Raw genomic sequence first — 19,455 nt, forward strand, 5'->3', positions numbered from 1 at the left:
TCGGCCGATTGGGATCAAATGCAGATCCATCGGTGCATCCCTACTCTTCGCTGGACTCGCGAGATCACACGATCCCTCGAGACTTCAGATCACGGTTAGAGCTGAGGAAAATAATCAAATAATCGATGCATCGGGATGCGGACATAAACGATTCTGCATCGTAGAAGAGTACGCCATAATCGATTATAGTGTAATGTAGTTTTGTTTTTTAACGGCGGCACCAGCGCAGATCCAAGTCTGTCAGAGTGAGCGTCCTCCACATTTACCTCCGCCTTAATGTGGTACTGCAGGGCTGAGCGCTGGAGTTGTAACCTGAGACCGAACCGGAACCGAATCAGCCCGACCGGTTCTGTTGGATTTGGGCCGTGAATTATGTTAATTGAGCGGGTTGTCATGTGGGGCGCTCCATTCGCTCGATCAGCGACTGAGAGAGAGAGAGAGAGAGACTGTCTGCTCACACAAGAGAGAGGATCGGAGGACGCTCCTCCAAACCGATGCTCCAAACACACATTATTATTTTCATAATTTAATTATTATTTCTCCTGGAAGTGCTCAGTCAGACCGAGTGTTGTGATGTCGGGAGATCCGGTCTTGGGGAGGGGGCGGGGTCAATGACGGTGGCTGCAGCGTGATCATCTGTCTCTTTTATTTAGGGACACGGAGAAGTTAAAAGGAGAGACAAATAGAAGATAGAAGTCCTTGTTTCACTTTATTTGTTTCATGATGATAAACTGATGTTAAATTCAGCTTAAAGAGAAGCTGGGAGGAAGCTTTGGTTCATCTTAAGTTACAGGAGATCTTGTCTCCTATCTGCTCCTCTAGAGACAGCATGGACATGAGGGTCCCACAGGACAGGTTAGTGGAAAGGTTTGTAGTTAGCTGGTTAGTGAAGGAGATCCATCAGCTGGGTAATTTAATCCTAATCCCACAGCCTTCTGCTGGTGTTATTATCAGGAAAAATAAAACACACATCTTAAATATTATTGGAAGTGTAGAATTTGTTTTATGTTTTATTATTTTCTGCATCAAACAGAACTTGATTCATTCTCCAACATTTCAGAAACGAACCACTGGGTTCAAATAAAATAAACTAAGTCAAACATTTCATTTGGTGTTATTTCTGACACCCTTCAACTGTGGCATAAATATTTGACTCTAGAGCTGCTCAGAGACATTAAACACTCATATATGAACCCATTATGTATTTTATTATTACATTATGTGTCCTGTAGGTTTTCAGTACTTTTTTAGATTTTGTGAGTTTTTGCAAAGCGTGTTTTTTTCAGCCTGAGGCGTGGTGTTGAACAAGGAAATGGATTGTTTTATTTTGTTAAATCTTCTTAAACGTTTAAAATGTTTTGTCCTAACCTGTTGGGATTGGAGAGCTTTTGAGGGATGGCAGGTTGTGTCAATTACGTTTTTGATTAAAAAATAAAAAGCAATTATCTGACATCTTCTATTTATCGATGAAAACAAATCAATATGAAATAATCGTGATACATCGGGATATCGAATCGAATTGAATCGTTGACCCAGTAATCGTAATCGAATCTGGAGACAAGTGAAGATTCACACCTCACGGTTTGTTTATGCAATCCGCCATTAAACCAAAATGAAAGAAATCACGTTTTATATCGCTGTTTGATGTCATAGATGTTGTTCCTCTCCACTGCCAGGATTAAAGCCATGAAAGACACACTGCTGCTCCTCTGGAGCGATGCTGTGAGAAAATAAGCCGTTGGGTCATGCGTAAGCTTCGTATATATTAGAGCTGTAGCGAAGCGTTGATGACGTCGACGGCTCGATTCTAAAAATTCGTCGACGTCAGATCCGGTAGTCGATGCACCACGCCCACTTGTTGCATCCCCAGGAGTTTGCAAATAGAGGAGGAACCTGCAAGTTTTTCCTCCTCTAGTTCGCCCTCTTCTCCGCCTTCACTAACATCTCCACCAAATACCGAAGACACGGAACAACGTCCGTCCGCTACTAGATTCCTTTTCTGTTTTGCCCGCCTTCGTCTCCCGGCAACAGACAACAACTTCCGGGGTCAGATGCGCTGCTTCGTCTCCAGGGGCGGATTTAGCAATTTGGGGGCCCAAGGCAAGCAAAGACATGAGGCCCTCCACAGCTGTTGTTCTGATTTTTTTTTTTATTCTTACTACAAAAAGGTTGTATAACTTCTTCACTGGTCCAGTCTTGGATGGCACTGATGTCAAGAATCTCTGGAACTGCATCTGAATGGAAAAAATTATGTGTTTAACAAATATATTTAGCATGAAATCATTTGATTTGTACAAAAATAATGATATTCATGTTTGTATTGATTTATTGCCCACCCACTTATTCTCTTCTTTCTCATTTTCTCTGGTGAAACACCGCTATCTCGTGCCTTAGTCTGTCTGCTTTCACTAAAGGAAGCAATAAAACATAAGACAAAATGGTTAAATATGGAGATACAGAAAAAAAATTACATAACCATGTCAAAGTTACCATTTTCTACCTTTGCTTTTATTTTCCTTCTCTCTCTCTTCTAAGTCTTGCCCTTGAATGCTTTGTTTCTTTCTCTCCTCCTCCTCTGCTCCTTTAATCATCTTGTTTCTCTCCTTTCCCTGTTTCTTGAGCTTTGTCGATTGTTTCTTTCTCTTCTCCTCCTCCTCCTCTGCTCCTCTCCTCCTGCGTCACCGCAACTTGAGCTTCCAGCAACAGGCTCCTCCACTTCGCTAAAAGCGTTAGCATTGCTAGCTCTAATGCTAGTGGCAGCTTCTTGTTCATTTGCCGCATTAAATTTGTGACTTTCATTGGTGTTACTCTGCTGTTGCACCATAAAAAAATCTGTGACCTTTGGCAGGGTTGACACAAACTTTTTGCTTTCTTCCTGCTTCTTACGTTTTTCAGACAGACCCACATGGATAACTTTGCTTCATTTTCTTCTCAGACAACAAACGTCCTCTTCTATTCTTCGCTTCCGCAGCTCCGCTGATACGTAACACGTTGTGGGTGGAATAGTCCATTGTAGCTGGGCAACGGGGGACATTGAAACACTTTCACAGAAAGCAGTCTCATGCCAATTCATTACAATGCTTTTTACAATGACAGAGTTCACTCGTTTCAGATCGAAAAATACCTTAAACATATTAGTTAAGTGTTCATCATGGGGCCCTTCAAGTTTTTGAGGCCCAAGGCCTACCTTTGCCTAATGGTAACGCCGCCTCTGTTCGTCTCTATCGCAGATGTAGAAAATCACCGGGAGCGTTTCTCCCTTCATAAAGGAGCTTCTTTCAGACATTAGCAGAGCTGTTTTTGTGGTAGCAGTCTCTCCTCCGTGCTGGTCTGTTTGCTGGGTATTTTTGGTTTATTTAAACGTGGTAACTTGAATTTAACGTTGGTAAAGCTACTGTTAGCATTTTCGCTAACAGCTTCTTGCGTTTGGATAAGCTGTTACGTTTTGGTTTAGAGTTAATCTTTTTTGTGGTGCAGATCTCCCTTTTATTACATTTAGAGTGTTGTGGGTTCTCGGTTTAGTTTAAAATATCACCTTGAGTTTGGTTTAACCACCCAGTTTAGAGTTTGGACCTTTGGAGATCCTTATTTTGGTCCAGAACCCTGTAATCTTTGCCCATTGGGACATCCCTAGTTACAGTGGGGCAAAAAAGTATTTAGTCAGCCACCGATTGTGCAAGTTGGTCAGTAATTTTCATCATAGGTACACTTCAACTGTGAGAGACAGAATGTGAAAAATAATCCATGAATTCACATGGCAGGATTTTTAAAGAATTTATTTGTTAATCATTGTGGAAAGTAAGTATTTGGTCAATAACAAAAATTCAACTCAATACTTTGTAACATAACCTTTGTTGGCAATAACAGAGGTCAAACGATTACTATAGGTCTTTACCAGGTTCGCACACACAGTAGCTGGTATTTTGGCCCATTCCTCCATGCAGATCTTCTCGAGAGCAGTGATGTTTTGGGGCTGTCGCCGAGCAACACGGACTTTCAACTCCCTCCACAGATTTTCTATGGGGTTGAGGTGTGGAGACTGGCTAGGCCACTCCAGGACTTTCAAATGCTTCTTACGGAGCCACTCCTTTGTTGCCCGGCCGGTGTGTTTGGGATCATTGTCGTGTTGGAAGACCCAGCCACGTTTCATCTTCAAAGCTCTCACTGATGGAAGGAGGTTTTGGCTCAGAATCTCACGATACATGGCCCCATTCATTCTGTCCTTAACTCTGATCAGTCGTCCTGTCCCCTTAGCAGAAAAACAGCCCCAAAGCATGATGTTCCCATGCAACTTAGTATTCTTCTTCCTCCAAACACGACGAGTTGAGTTTATACCAAAAAAGTTCTACTTTGGTTTCATCTGACCACATGACATTCTCCCAATCCTCTGCTGTATCATCCATGTGCTCTCTGGCAAACTTCAGACGGGCCTGGACATGCACTGGCTTCAGCAGCGGAACACGTCTGGCACTGCAGGATTTGATTCCCTGCCATTGTAGTGTGTTACTGATGGTGACCTTTGTTACTGTGGTCCCAGCTCTCTGCAGGTCATTCACCAGGTCCCCTCGTGTGGTTCTGGGATTCTTGCTCACCGTTCTCATGATCATTTTCACCCCACGGGATGAGATCTTGTGTGGAGCCCCAGATCGAGGGAGATTATCAGTGGTCTTGTATGTCTTCCATTTTCTGATAATTGCTCCCACAGTTGATTTTTTCACACCGATCTGCTTGCCTATTGTAGATTCACTCTTCCCAGTCTGGTGTAGGTCTAAAATTCTTTTCCTGGTGTCCTTCGAAAGCTCTTTGGTCTTGGCCATAGTGGAGTTTGGAGTCTGACTGTTTGAGGCTGTGGACAGGTGTATTTTATACAGATAATGAGTTCAAACATGTGCCATTAATACAGGTAATGAGTGGAGGACAGAAAAGCTTCTTAAAGAAGACGTTACAGGTCTGTGAGAGCCAGAGATTTTCCTTGTTTAAAGTGACCAAATACTTATTTTCCACCCTGATTTACAAATAAATGCTTTAAAAATCTTGCCATGTGAATTCATGGATTTTTCTTCACATTCTGTCTCTCACAGTTGAAGTGTACCTATGATGAAAATTACTGGCCTCTGTCATCATTTTAAGTGGGAGAACTTGCACAATCGGTGGCTGACTAAATACTTTTTTGTCCCACTGTATTTGTACTTTTGTTTTAATTCCCCACAGGCAGAATTAGTTTTATTATTCCCAACTAGGGTTGTCACTGTGTGAAAATTTAACCTCACGGTTATTGTGACCAAAATTATCATGGTTTTCTGTATTGTCGCGGTATTTTTTTTAAACGTGTTAATTTTCACACAAATAAATAAACCCTGTATGTCAGAAAATATTGTCTTCAGTTTGTGTCTAAATTTTGCCTAAAATTTGATATTTTGTAATTATGTTGTTTATTTGTTTACATTTTTTCCCTGTAGTCTTTAAAATACCAATATTTTCCCATAACTTCTTATTGTCTGTTTGATGTCATCATTTTAAAAATATTAGATCACATGATACTCAGTACTCAAGTAGCCTTCTAATGAGATATTTTTTTTTACCCTTACTTGAGTAATAAACCCTATATCAGGAAAATATTGTCCTCGGTTTGTGTCATTCCAGTGAGCTTCGCAGATTTGGGAAAATGTCATAAATTCATAATTATTCTCGGAGAGAGACCAACTCTTATCTGCCCCTGGGAGCCCCGTAATGCATAGCATCATTTCAATATGGCGGTGTCCGCGACACGGTCTATATGCACGTAGCGGCCGCTGCGGCTGCTTTATGTAGCGACTCGTTGCATTCTCCCTCAACCCAAATCCTCGAATCACGTATTTCAGCTAAAGCGCTAACGCTAGCTTGCCTTGCGTTGACTGTAGAGTTGTGGGTGATGGTCACGCAGATGTGTGATGAGATTTGAAGCGTTGCTGCCTTTCACAGACACTTTTTCTGCACGTGCTGCAAACAGGATAGCCGTCTTCTATCAACTGTCCCTCGGCATTCTTCAAATATCCAAAAAATGCCCGTACTTCCCACTTTGTCTTGTTTGAGGGATAATAAATGTCCTGAGCGCTGCCGTCCCTTCCTTTGGCCATTATTTCAGCTTTAGCTTCAAGAAAGTTTTGGCTGGAAACAACATAGTGCGCATGTGCAGCCGGCAACTTCAGCAGATGATACAGTGGCTGGTAAGGGTCACCACGCCTACACCGCAGCCACGGTAACCCACCGAGATTATATCGTTTTTTTTACTGGTTAACGTGACAACCCTTTTCCCAACCTGTGGATGGAAAGATTTATGGGTTTTTTTTGTAGTTGTAAATAAACCTGATCATCAATTTAACTTTTAAATCCAGTGTTATTGTCCCTTCCTTTTTGCACACGAGCCAAACTCCCCAGGAAGAGTCGTAACACCACTCGCCTGACGCACATAAGTGACCAAAACAAAGCAGCATGGAGACACTCCGTCTCCAACCACCTCTCAGGCAGCAGCCTGCACTCCCAAGTTCTACATGTCGCCAGAACATAACCAACCGCAACACAATAAAAGCAGTGTTATACAAAGTGGAAGGCCTTAGCTATCCTAAGGTGATCAGCTCTGGCGTGCGCTCCAAACCTGGACCTGTACCAGAGGAGGCACAGGTGCAGAAGCGACCTGAGCAGGAGCGACCGGCGCAGGTTGCGGTATCTGGACAGCCAGGGCGTCGCGGATAGGGGGATCACACTCCGTAGCCTCCCTGGAAAGGTCTACTCCAAGGTACTGGAGAGGAGGTGTATGATGGTGCCTGCTGTAATGGCTGCTCCTCTGCCGCTCCTGTTTTTGCTTCTTATTATTGTGTTTACAAACTGCTGGATTTCCGAATCCAGTACTGTTATCTCATATGACCGACTTACCCTCGTCGATCTCCGGCAGACCCTCGGATCACTTCAGTTCCACAGTCGTGAGTTTGGAAGATCTTTTGGCTCGCTGTTTGCTACGATCCCAGCATTTCTGCTCACCGCCCCGCATCCATTATGTAGAGTATCCAGTAGAGGCGCCGCCGACGCGGCAGGCGGGGGGGACGCCGAGCGAAGCGAAGACCATCACCAAGGTCCTCATCTTTGATATCTATCATTCCTCTGCAACTGGATCATCAACTCTGTCACTGGCAGGTGGAGTCCATTCAAACCCTCTGTCGGAAGATCCCTGAGAGTGATCGCATGGACGGTGGCTTTCGGCGGCGGCGAATTAGTGGGGCTAACTTGGCTAACCTTAGCTATCCTAAGGTGATCGGCTCTGGCCTGCGCTCCAAATCCTGGCTCCAAGACGTCCGCTTCACTCCTCAGGATTGCTCTCATGAATGTCCGATCGATTGGGAATAAAACGGCTTTTCTGAAAGACTATTTCATCGACCGGTCAATAAACCTGTTCTTTATGACTGAAACCTGGGTCCAGCCTGGTGAGTCGGCCCCTCTATCAGATCTTTGTTCTCCTGAATGCCTAGTCTTAAACGAGCCCAGACCTTCTGGTCGTGGTGGGGGTTTGCTTACTTTATATAACTCCTTTCTCCCTCTGAAACCACTCTCTGGTTTTGTGACTCCCTCCACTTTTGAGCTGTCAGTGTTTGAATTAGCCTGCTGCCCACCTGTACTCTGTGCTCTCTGTTATCGTCCACCTAAATATAACTCAGTCTTTCTAAATGAATTTTCAGACTTTTTAGCTGATTTCCTCCCAAAATATGAAAGAGGGATTATCCTTGGTGATTTTAACATCCATATCTGCTGTCCCACAAAGCCCTTGGTAAAGGAGGTTTTGGACATTTTAGATTCGTTTGAGCTACAGCAACTGGTCAAAGATCCTACCCATGAACGCTCCCATACACTGGACTTAGTTTTATCTTTTGTACTCTGTGTTTCTGATTTATTTGTAGATCATGTGTGTATATCTGATCTTTTTCCAATCATTTTTAATATCTCAAACCTAGCATCTCTCCCTACAAGGCATCAGGCTAAACATTATGCTCGGTATATTGCTCCCTCGTCCTCTGTTATGCTGTCATCTAGCCTGGAGGCTGACCTTTTAACATCTTTTTCCCCATCTACATTGGTGGGGGTAGATGGTTTGGTGGACTCCTTCAATATGGCTTGTTCTGTTGCACTAGACACTGTTGCACTGCTTAAACTCAGGCAAAAAAAGACCATCTCTGATCCCTGGTTGAACGACAACACTCGTGCTCTCAGGAGCCAGTGTAGGACACTTGAACGTAGATGGAAAAAGGGCAAGCTACAAATTTCCCTACAAATGCTGAAAGACTCCCTGGCAGTTTACCAAAATGCTGTGTAGCGTGTTTAACTACATACTAGAATTAACGCTGTTTGCTATCAGCTTGTTAGATTCTGAGAAAAGCTCAAACGAGTTAACAATGAAGCTTCTATCATATATAAATATCTAGTATATTATATATTCGATAGAAGTTCATATGCCAACGAGCTTGGTCTAATTTTAATCCAAAGATTGTTTAATTTAAGACAATTAAATTTAATAGCAAAAGTTTATTTATTGAATCAGAAGTTAAAGGAATCTTTGCTTATTCAATAACCAAAATTATATACACCATTCTGTGTTTAATTTCTAAGAAGAGTCAGGTTTAAAGTTAAGAATTTATTACTAACACTTTTAAAAATGACAATTTTTGAACAGACAATTTGATATTAAAACTTGTTTTAAAAAGCAAACCTGTGACTGAATGAAAGCTAAAATGAAAATACGAGTTTTTGGATGCGTGAATGAATATCAGAAGGCTTCTTTCAGCGAGAGAAGCGTTCTGGGTGGAAAGTTGGTTTGCAGCTAACTGAGTCGTTTCTTAGAACAGCATCAGACACCATCTGTGTGCTACCTCACCCAGCAAGACGACCCTCTGTGTGGATCCGGAGGTCAAGGAGGATGTTGTCAGCCTCAGGGGTACTCAGTCCGGTAGAGAAGACCCGAGTAGAACCGATCCTCTGGTCCAGAGATGTCGCAGGGTACACGGTGTTGAGTGTCTGGCTTAACCCTGAAGGAGTTTTGCATCAGCTGGTTACAGTGCATTTATTCAGAGCAATTCTATCGGCGTGACAGAATGCTTAGTGAGGCTGGGTCGGCCGAATCTCTTCCTCTGGTGGGTTAAAGAACTGAACTTTTTTTCTGCGGGATTTGGTTTTAACAAAACCCTCAGAACACGCCCTCTCGGCACCAGAAAGCTTGGTCATGAGGTAACGACATGTGAGATAGTTTTACCCTTTACCCTGGATCCCTTCTTCTGATTGAGGCTGTTACGTGCAAGATGGCCATCTGGTTACTGAACACACATTACGGATCATTAACAATAATTATTATTATACCCAAAGCATAATAAGACATTTCAGTAATTATAATAAGACATTTCAGTAATTAAAATACATTTATACTGAATCAAGAGATAATTTATGATGGTTGTAATAACAGTAATAAAGTCAAGAGTTTATTAAAATTTTTATTTAAAATTATTTTTGTGAACATCTTGAAGTGTAATAATAATTATACATTTTATTTATTTTTTTAAAGCGCCTTTCTGGTCTCTCAAGGACACTGTACAGAATAAAAACACAAATCATTCAGTAAGTAAACATACATCAACAAACAAGGCACTCTAAAATTCAAAGCTGATATGTGGTTTTGAAGAGGTGAGTTTTGAGTTGTTTTTTGAATTCTGTGAATGAGTTAATGTTCTTGATGAGAGGGAAGGAAGTTCCAGAGTTTGGGAGCGGTGCAGCTGAAGGCTCTACTCCCCATGGTGCTGAGACGAAAGGAGGGCACAGAGAGATGAATGGAGGAGGAGGACCTGAGGGAACGGGACGAGGTGACGATGTGAACGAGATCTGTGAGGTAGTGAGGGGCGAGGTTATGGATGGCCTTGAAGGTGAGAAGGAGAATCTTGAAGTTAATCCTGGTGTGCACTGGTAGCCAATGGAGTTGTTTGAGGATGTGGTGATGTGATGAGAGATGGGAGTTTTAGTGACGATGCGTGCTGCTGCATTCTGAACCAACTGGAGCTTACGGAGGGTTTTCTGAGGGAGACCTGAGAGAAGAGAGTTGCAATAATCGATACATGACTTAACCAGACTATGGACAAGAATAGAAGTAGAGTGGACATCAAGGGAAGGGCAAAGACGATTAATGTTACGAAGATGGAAATAAGCTGACCGTGTGATGCTGTTGATATGAGATTGGAAGGATAGTGTGCTGTCTAGGATGACACTCAGACTCTTGACCTGGGGAGAGGGGGAAACTGAAGTATTATCAACAGTGAGAGAGAAACTGTCAAATTTTGAGAGGGTGTTCTTGGTACCAACCAAAAGAAGTTCTGTTTTGTCTGTATTTAATTTCAGGAAGTTCGAACTGAACCAGGATTTTATTTCTTGAAGTCAGGTGATGAGGGAGGAGGGAGGAAGTCCAGAATTTGGCTTACTGGACAAATAGAGCTGGGTGTCATCCGCGAAGCAGTGAAAATGAATATTGAATCTGCGGAAAATATTGCCAAGGGGAAGGATGTATATAATGAAAAGGAGGGGCCCCAGGACAGAGCCCTGGGGCACGCCAGAAGAGACAGGAGAGGGCTGTGAGCGGGAGGATTTGATAGTAATGAACTGAGTGCGACCTGATAGGTAGGTCTGAAACCACTGAAGTGGGATGTTAGCAATGCTGATGGAAGATAACCTATGGAGGAGAATGGAATGACATATTGTGTCAAAGGCTGCACTCAGATCAAAGAGGACCAGGATGGATAGTAGACCGGAATCAGCAGCAATGAGGAGATCGTTAGTTATTTTGAGGAGGGCTGTTTCTGTGCTGTGAAGTAGGCGGAAACCGGACTGGAAGGGTTCATAGAAGGAGTTTAGTGTCAGATGGGTGTGGAGCTGGGCAGCAACTATTTTTTTCTAAAACTTTGGAGACAAAGGGTAGGTTGGAGATGGGGCGGAGATTAGCAAAAATGTTAGGATCAGAACCAGGTTTTTTAAGTATTGGAGTAACTGCAGCAGTTTTGAAGATAGAGGGAACAATACCGGAGGAAAGGGATGCATGTATGAGAGCGGAGACGAGAGGGAGCAGGGAGGGGAGGCAGAATTTAACCAAGGCCGTGGGAAGGGGATCGAGAAGGCAGGTAGAAGACTTTGACTTGTGGATAATATCTGATATCTCAGAATTACTGGGAAGTTGGAAACTGGAAAATAACTGTATTGGTTCGGGAGGATCATATGGGGAGGTGGGGGGGATGCTTTGGTTGATTGCACGGTGAATGTTTATTATTTTTTCGTAGAAGAACAGAAGAAGGGCATTACAGGTAGCAGTAGAGCACATGTGTGGGGGCAGAGAATCGGATGGCTGGTGAATTTTATTGATAATGGAGTACAATCACTTAGTGTTGCCTCGATTGGAGTTGATTAGACAGGAGTAATACTGTTGTTTGGTTAGTATAATTAAGTCCTTATACTGAGTCTTATGATTTTTATATAGTTCTTTGTGAATGGTGAGACCAGTTTTTCTGTAGAGGCGTTCAAGCTGCCTGGATATGGTTTTCAGCGTCCGGAGTTGAGGTGAAAACCAGGGAGCAGACAGAAAGTAACAGAACGGGTTTTAACTGGAGCAAGGGAGTTTAAAATGTGAGCTAACTGGTCATTGTAGGGAGCAGCCAGGTCATCAGGAGAGGAGAGATTGTCTGGTAGCTGAATATTATCAATATAGGAGGATAAGGTGTCGATATTCATGTCCTTTATATTCCTAAAAGAGATGAGCTGGGTTGGTTTGGTAAAAGAAAGCTGGGTTACAATATTGAAGGAAATAAAATAGTGATCAGTGATGTGGAGGTCATCAGCTGCACAGTTAACTCATTCACTGCCAGCCGTTTCCTGATCACTAACGACCTTCGCTGCCAGCGTTTCTCACCGTTTTTACTGTTTTTTAAGAGTCACAGAACGTTGCGCGCTAGCATGATGTCGATGCCAAAACAACCAAAACAAAGAGGAGACACACCTCTTACATCAGGAAGAAGCCGCGTGTTTTGAGCGTTATCCGTTCTTTCATAATCCGTTGTCGAATTGTGATCGGCAGACGCTTTTCCGATTCGCTCCTCACTTTTTTTACAGGAACGGCCCAAAACGATCTCCAGACACATGGATGTGTTGCTTCCTGAACATGTGACGTGTGACGTATGCGGATGAAGATTGGCTTCAGGGCTGAGATGTTTGTCCTCTCAGCGCGGGGGCTCGTTCTGATGCTCAGACAGTAAAAAAATGCAAATGACGACATTGGCAGTGAACGGTTGGATCTAAAATGACGACTTTAGTCGTCAATGGCAGTGAATGAGTTAAGAGGGGTGAGACCAGAGCAACACAGCAGATCCAGGCAGTGTCCTTTGGAATGAGTTGGAAAGTTGATGTGCTGATTAAATCCAAGGCTGTCCAGGCAGGATGAGAAGTCTTTGGTGAGGGGAAGATCGCTGTTGTCCATGTGTATGTTAAAATCTCCAAGCACTATTACATTAGATGAGAATGTAAATAAATGAGTGAGCAGTACTGAGACTTCTGACAGAAAGTCTTTGTGAGGTTTAGAGGGACGGTAGATTAATCCAGTGATAGTGGGGGTAGGTCCATTAAGTTCAAAAACCAAATACTCAAAAGGAATTAAAATCAGAGACAGACACTGGCAAAACTTTCCAATTCTCGCGATAGATTATCGCGATACCTCCTCCGCGAGAACTGCGTGGTTTGGTGAGGTAAACAAACCCGGGAGGAGTAGAGTCGTTGAGCTGGGAGAAATCAGCTGGCTGCTGCCAAGTCTCGCAAAGGCACATGAAGTTGATTCCACGGTCCTTGATGAGATCGTGAATAAGATGACCTTTCCCAGTGAGAGAGCGGATGTTGAGAAGGCCGAAGTTGACGGTGGTGCTGTCACATCCATGAGCGTTAGCTGTCCTGGCGAGGCTGGCTAACGAGGAGTGATCAGCTGTTTGGCGGTATGAGTTCCTGTGAGGATGACGGCGAGTGGTGGACCAGAAAGAATTGATTGAAGCGGAGTTGTGGTAGTGGAAACTCCTGCGTGAGCCGCGGTGGACATATCTTCGACGGAGAAGATGAGAGATGTCCGGGTCGAGTGCAGTGAAGCCGGTGGAGAACCCTGAGGAGCTCAGCGGCGGTGTACTGGAGGAAGCCAGCAGCAGGTCGGTGGAAGATGAATGATAAAATCCAGATGAGTGCGGACGACACGTGAATAGCGTTGGTCCGCATAATAGAGGTTAGGATTGATATAGATATCCACAGTCCAACATATAAAACCAAATAAAATCAAAGTTTACCGGTTTACCGGTGAGCAGCGGCAGCCAAACGCGCCAGCGTTCACTCAATCCGGTCCTTCATCTTGTCCTTCATCTTGGGATGGAACAGCAGCAGATAAAGATGGTTTCAGCAGACATTACTGCTCCTGGCGGTTAATCTGTGGGGCAAAGTTACAGAACAGCCCAGCTTGACCCAGCTGGGAAGATGTGACCTTTGTCACAAATTAGAGGCCATTCATGATGCTACAGCTGTCAGATCAGCTACAAATAATTATTTTGCCAACATCATTGAGAGGCATCGTGGTGATCAACGCAAGCTTTTCAGTATCATTAACTCTGTTCTTTCACTAAAGGAATCCACCGCCCCCTCCTCACCAACTGTAGCACTATGCACTGATTTTCAGAATTTTTTCCTGGAAAAAATCAGTACTATTATGGGCCATTCCCATCTGTACCGGGTCGGCCCGGGCCGGGTAGCCCCAGTCGACCCCAGCCTGGCCCGGTTGATTCCACACATCCTTGCCTTAAGCCCATGTGGGCTGATTCTACCCACCAATCAGAGGCTTGCTCTAATGGAAGGTGTGAATTTGCTGTCAGCAGTGGGTGTGTTGGCCCTGGTCAGCCTGAAGCAGACCCGCTCGAGAAGAGGGCTGAGAATGAGCCTTGGTTGGCTCGGAAAAATACCAGGCCACCCAGATATGTAAACAACCTACGCTAGCCCGGCACAGATGGGAATGGCCCATTAGACATAATCTGTTGGGACCTGTCACCCAGAAAGAGTCACTCCTCCATTCTCTGATTTTGATCATGTCTCCCTTCAAGATCTGGATAAATTAATCAATTCCATGAAACCCTCAGGTTCCCCACTAGATGTTCTCCCCCCAGTGTTTCTACTTGGGGTTCTGCCATTAGTGGGTCCTTTTATTCTGAGTATTTTAAATTACAGTTTGTCATGGGGAGTGTTTCCAGACTCCTTTAGGAAGGCGGTCGTCCAACCGCTATTGAAAAAACCTGGCCTGGATCAAAATGATTATGCAAGTTTCCGTCCAATCTCCAAACTTCCTTTTTTATCTAAGGTTATTGAAAAAGTGGTACATGCTCAACTCTCACATCATTTACTGGAACATTCACTACTTGACCATTTTCAATCTACTTTTAGGCCAAATCATAGCACAGAGTCTGCACATATTCGTGTGTTGAATGACATTCTGAAAGAAACTGATGCTGGTTCCTTTGTTCTGTCACCACTGCTAGACCTATCAGCGGCATTTGATATGGTTGACCATAACATTCTGCCAACCAGGCTGGAGTCTTTTGTTGGGAGTCACAGGGACCGCGCTAAATTGGTTTCACTCCCATCTGTCTGATAGGAGTTTCAGAATTCACATAGGCGATTGCCCTTCTCCTTTTGTCCAGCTCCCCTGGGGTGTTCCCCAGGGCTCTATTCTAGGTCCACTCCTCTTTTCTATTTATATTCTTCCACTGGGAAACATCAGTGCTAAACGGGGCTTACATTATCACATTTACGCTGATGACTGTCAAATTTATATGGCTTTAAATCAGTCAAGTTCCATTACTCAGCTCTCAGAATGTCTGTCAGAAATTAAAACCTGGCTAGCTTCCAATTTCCTGAAGTTCAATGACAGTAAGACCGAGGCCATTCTTTTCAAACCAAAACATAATCTGCATATTTCTGCTGCCTTTGATCTCTCCCCCCTCAACCTTAATTCCTGTGTGACCAGCCTTGGGGTTAAACTGGATGCTGACTTGTCAGTGAGTGCATATGTTAATGCCTCTGTTCGATCCTGCTTCTTCCAGCTTCGTCGCCTTACCCGACTAAAGCCCATTCTTAAGAGGCCACACTTAGAATCTGTTAGCCATGCATTTATCACTTCCAGACTCGACTTTTCCAACTCAGTTCTAATTGGTGTAAACATATCAGTCCTAAAAGTCCAGAATGCTGCAGCCAGATTTCTTTCCAATGCAAATAAACACTGTCACATCACTCCCATTCTGGCTGATCTACACTGGATTCCTGTGCAATTTCGAATACAACACACAAAGTTCTAACTTTTACCTACAAAGCCCTGAATGGTCTAGATGTTTCTAGGTGTTTCTATTTCATGACAGTTTTAATCTGTGTTTAATGTGTCTGTATGTGAATTTGAATGACTTTTTAGGTTTAACTCTGTGCAGTGCTTTGGTCAGCTGACATGCTGTTTTTAAATGCGCTATATAAATAAAATTGGATTGGATTGGCCTGTAGTGTTTATTCTCTTACAGTAACAATTTATCAATTTTTTTGAGGAATTTGTTTGAGATTTTCTTGTTTTTATTAATTGTGCAATAGAAAAAAAAATCGTTGGATCAATCGTCTAAATAGTCATTAGAATAGTCGACAATTCGATAATCGTCAGAATAATCATTTTAAAAGTAATCGTTTACCCCCAGCCCTAGTATATATGAAACTGTATCGCTGCAGTACTTTTCTTTTGAAATTTACCAGTGATTTTACACTGAAACAGTGTGTAATTTCCTGTCTAGCCCTATGTTAACTGCGGAAATTGATGCATCCCAGAAGTGGCACGCGGCAAAAATAAAAACCGATCCTATCTTTAGAGGCGTGGCGTGCCGCTTCTGGGACGCGCCTGTAATTTGCCACTTCACTGCTGGTTTGAAACACTCCATAGACTATAATGGATTCTGTTTGAAGCAGTGACGTTCCGCTGCTGTTCCGCACTACCTAGGGCTGGGCAATAAATCAAAAATGTATCGTTATCGAAATTTCTGACTCTGATCATTTTTCCCATGTCAATAAATTTGATAATTAAAAAAATTAAATCGTGTGTAGCTTGGCAATGTTCGTGTCCCTTTAAGAAGCTGTACCACCTTGAGTCACGTAAAAATGTGACTCAAGGAGATACACGTGACAGTAGGGGTGGGCAATATAAACGATATGAAGTAGAAACGATATAAAATTGGGTAATGATAGAGTTTTTGGCTATATCGCAATACTGCAATATCGCGATAACACATGACATCACAAAGATGTGCACCCTGCTGGCATTGGGGCAACAGAATGGCAGTGATTGCAAGCATGGAGTGGGCGGAGGAGGAGGTCTATATGCCTCAAGTGTCATATATTTGCCACATGAGGATATTTAAAAGCATGTCATTTTGACATATATAAACAGAAGACAAAATATGTCACAATATATATTGTTACCTCACATGCTTCAGATTATATCTTAATATAGATTTGAGGCCATATCGCCCAGCCCTACGTGACAGCGCCATCTAGTGGACAACCTTTGTTTCTGCACATACCTGTAGTTATCGTCCACATATCCTTATCAAGTTGAAATCCTCAATATATCATGATATTGATTTTAGGCCATATCGCCCAGCCCTAGCGCTGCCGATGCTTTCAGTGTGAAACCGGGGTAAAAGGCACAGCCTTTTCTGTTAGCTCTGGATGGTGCCAAAGGAGGTGGCTGTGCATGTTCATAGCTTTCCAATGTGAGGCAGTTATTGCATGCCATATAGTCTTCATCCTAGTGATGTGTCGCTGGAGACCGCAGTTTCAGGCCGACTGCTGATGCAAGCTTGTATTGTTTTTGAGACTGCGCCCTCTAAAGGATGAGTGTTTAAGTGCAACTGTAGATTAAAAGCATGCCTTTAAATCACATTACATGTGTACATTTTTATTAGAAGCTAGAAATGTCAGAATTTTATTAAATCAACATAAAATTATTAAACTGCTGGTGAAGCATTACATCAAAGTATTAAACAATCGACCAGTCTTGTTCCGTCTAACTGAAATATCTTTGTGTGTTACTTTACATACACACAACACAGTGGCTCTTCAATCCAATGTAGGACAGAAATATCAGCACGTTGTTCATTTCTGCAGCCATCAGGGTTTTAAATCTGCAAGTGCTGGAGGACATACCAGACATTCATTTTCCATTGAGATCAATGAAGTTTAACTTAATTAATCTTTTGAGACAAAATATAAATCAAAATAGCAAACTGTGGACTCCTGAAATGATCAGTACACTTTATACATGTTAATTTTATACACTTTATTTATTTGAACCAGCAGATGTTCTACTGTTTACTGTTTGGATGGTCCTGGTAGGCCGTGGTGTGGGGGGTAGTCTACAGAGAAAAGATAGATGTTGAGCACAAAGTTGAAAACACCTTGCTTTAATATGTGTAGGTATCACTGTGTGAACTGTAATGTTCTGCAGCAAACACAATTTAGTTTATCTTCACATTAATAACATTACTAATTTAACAGAGCTTTCTTTCACCTTCACCTTTGTGAAATAAAAACAACTTTAGCCTAAAGTAATGAGTTTATTTCTTTCAGAAAATAAGAACAAGTTCATACTTTTATTAAAAAGTTGACCTATAATCTTTTCTTTCACATCACCCACAATGATTTTAATACTTTGTTTAATTTGTCAAAGTGTGAATGATAAAATCTAACCAAAAGGTGCAGTTCAGACCAGTCATTTCAACTAAACTAAGTTAGCTCCTAGGTTAGCCTACATGTGGTGATAAACGCATCAACTCGCTTTAAACTAAACACAAGAAAACGTTCACGTAGTTAAATTTAACTCACAATTAAATTTAGTTTTGAAAGTTTCGTAGAAAAGATACTTTGATACCATTAAACAAATGTGCTTCACATTCCTTATCTACTCTCTGATCGTCCTCCATATTGGAACGCTATCAAACAGTGGGTGGCGCTGTCTCAAGAACAATACAAGCCTGAATCAGCAGTCGGCCTGAAAATGAGGTCTCTGGGTCTGCAGCGATACCCTTCTCCTTCATCCAACTATGTTCCATCCACACTACTATAGTGTACCAAATGGCTAAGTATTTCACCTAAATGACCAGAAGTTAACTGTTAACTTACAGGCCAAACTTCTTCATACAGGTTAATCTGACACCATGGTGCTGATATGACATGAACATGAGCCAATATTCTTAACTTATCCTGCAGTGAGTCCTCACAGCTGCAAGAGACGCAGGACCTCCTATCTATCCTCTTTGAATAAAGCTCGTCTTCCCTGGCTCATTAATGACTTTATAATTTAATAAGTGTTATATAATCATATTTTGTTGAATGAACGATATGTTTAAATCCGAAGTGTTTTAATAATGTGTCCAATTCTTAATTTACAGACTTTTGCTTATCATGACCCATCTATGGTCTTCTTCTCTGGGATTGATAGCAGATTACAAGAAAATGATAGCCTGGCCTGCCAGACTTGTCCACTGTTTAATTCTACACAGAGAACTAGTGTGGTGACTCACAGGTAGAGAGGCACATGAGGGGCAGGACTAGCCAGCTCAAAAATAAACAATCAGAAAATAGGCGGAGATGCTGACTGTACCACGTGACGCTGTCGTTTTTTAGCTGTAGTCAAAAATGACGCCTGGCGACAGCGCAGACATGTTTCTTTAGAATAAAGGCTTTTAACGCTTCTACTTGTTGTTACATGTCTAAGTCATTTAGAACTGAGGAAAGAGCTGCAGCGAACTCCACTTCAGATGCCTTCTCTGTTGTTTATGAGAAACTCAGCATTGCAATGTGTGACGTACGCTGCTTGGTGCTGATTCCCATTAGGAAGCACTGGGCTGGCTGGCCAGGCTAAGAAACTAAAGGTATATACTAGGGCTGCACGATATTAGGAAAACCTGCGATGTGCGATAACGGTGATTAATATTGCGATGATGATATTACTTGCGATAAATATAAACTTAATTTAGGAACAAAAATAATCAAAAACAAAAAAAAAATGAAAAGTGACAATAATATCATAAAAATGAGAAAAGCAAAAGATGTGAGGAAAGGGGAAAATAAAATGAACAAGAAAAGGCAATCAGTGGATCCCGGGAAAAGCACAATCAGCAGAAATAGCAGAACAAAGCTAACTCAGGTGTTTGCTAACCATCTCGGGGCGGGCATCTAACCTATGAGAACCCACCCAATTGGCCAAATGGGTGAAGAGCTGTATTTGATATGTTAAAAAAACGTCATGCTTCCATTTGATTGACAGAATGCTTTATGTGTAGCAAACATTTGAGCCGACCA

The 19,455-nt window shown here is 42.5% G+C and overlaps 1 protein-coding gene across 1 annotated transcript in view; it reads left to right on the forward strand.

Moving 5' to 3' along the window:
* Nucleotides 1-19,455, forward strand: part of LOC107377342 (transmembrane protein 272) — a 45,436-nt gene that overhangs the window by 12,912 nt on the left and 13,069 nt on the right. The window lies entirely within an intron of this gene.

This window comes from Nothobranchius furzeri, chromosome 2 (genome assembly GCF_043380555.1).
Source record: "Nothobranchius furzeri strain GRZ-AD chromosome 2, NfurGRZ-RIMD1, whole genome shotgun sequence".
Classification (NCBI taxonomy): Eukaryota; Metazoa; Chordata; class Actinopteri; order Cyprinodontiformes; family Nothobranchiidae; genus Nothobranchius; species Nothobranchius furzeri.